This window comes from Chrysochloris asiatica, unplaced genomic scaffold, assembly GCF_000296735.1.
Source record: "Chrysochloris asiatica unplaced genomic scaffold, ChrAsi1.0 scaffold00200, whole genome shotgun sequence".
Taxonomy (NCBI): domain Eukaryota; kingdom Metazoa; phylum Chordata; class Mammalia; order Afrosoricida; family Chrysochloridae; genus Chrysochloris; species Chrysochloris asiatica.
This window is the reverse complement of record NW_006408718.1, coordinates 5,381,886-5,382,973: the sequence shown is the minus strand read 5'-3', so window position 1 is coordinate 5,382,973 and position 1,088 is coordinate 5,381,886.

Genomic DNA, 1,088 nt, shown 5'->3' with positions numbered 1-1,088 from the left:
CCAAATGGAACACATAAAAATCAAATTAATAATATCAGTGGAAAGTGATATATCATCAGCCAAAATGAGGCTAGGGTCAGACTGTGTAATAGACCATCAATTACTCTGTTCAGTAAGTTCAGACTGAAGCTGAAGAAAAGTTAAACAAGCCTTTAAGAGACAAAATATGACCTTGAACATATCCCACAAGAATGTAGAAATCATCTCAAGAAGAGACTTGATGCATTGGACACTAATAATTGAGGACAAGAAGACTTTTGGAATGGCATTAAGAACATACAAGAAGAAAGTAAAAGGCCATTAACAAAACAAGGAAGAAAGAAAAGACAAAAATGGATGTCAGAAGAGACTCTGAACCTTACCCTCCAGTGTAGATATACTAAAACGAATGGAAAAAATGAGGAGGTTAAAGAGATAAACAGAAAATTTCAAAGGGCAGGTTGAGAAGACAAAGTCAAGTATTATAATGAGATATGCAAATGTCTGGAGTTAGAATACCAAAAAGGAAGAAGCACTCAGCATTTCTCAAGTTGAAAGAACTGAGGAAAAAATGCAAGTCTTGACTTATGATGTTGAAGAATTCTTTCAGAAAATACTGACTGATGCAGAAAGCATCAAAAGAAGATTTAAAGAATACACAGAGTCATTGTGACAAAAAGAAATGTTTGATATTCAGATATTTCAAGAGGTAGCATGTGATCCAGAGTTAATGATAATGAAGGAAGAAATTCAAGGTACACTGAAGGCACTGCTAAATAACAAAGGGGCCCTGTATGGTTTAAAATTAGGAAAGGTATGTGCCAGGGCTGTATTCTTTCACCATATTTATTCAATCTGTATGTTGACCAAACAATCTGAGAAACTGGATTATATGCAGAAGAATGTGGCATCAGGAGTGGAGGAAGACTCATTACCAATCTGAGATATGCAGTTGTTACAAGCTCCCTGCTGAAAGTGAAGAAGTCTTAAAATACTTACTGATAAAAATAAAAAACCACAGACTTCAGCACAGGTTGTACCTCAATGTAAAGAAAAAAAAAAAAAAATCTTCTCCACTAGACCAGTAAAACATCATGATAAATGGTGAA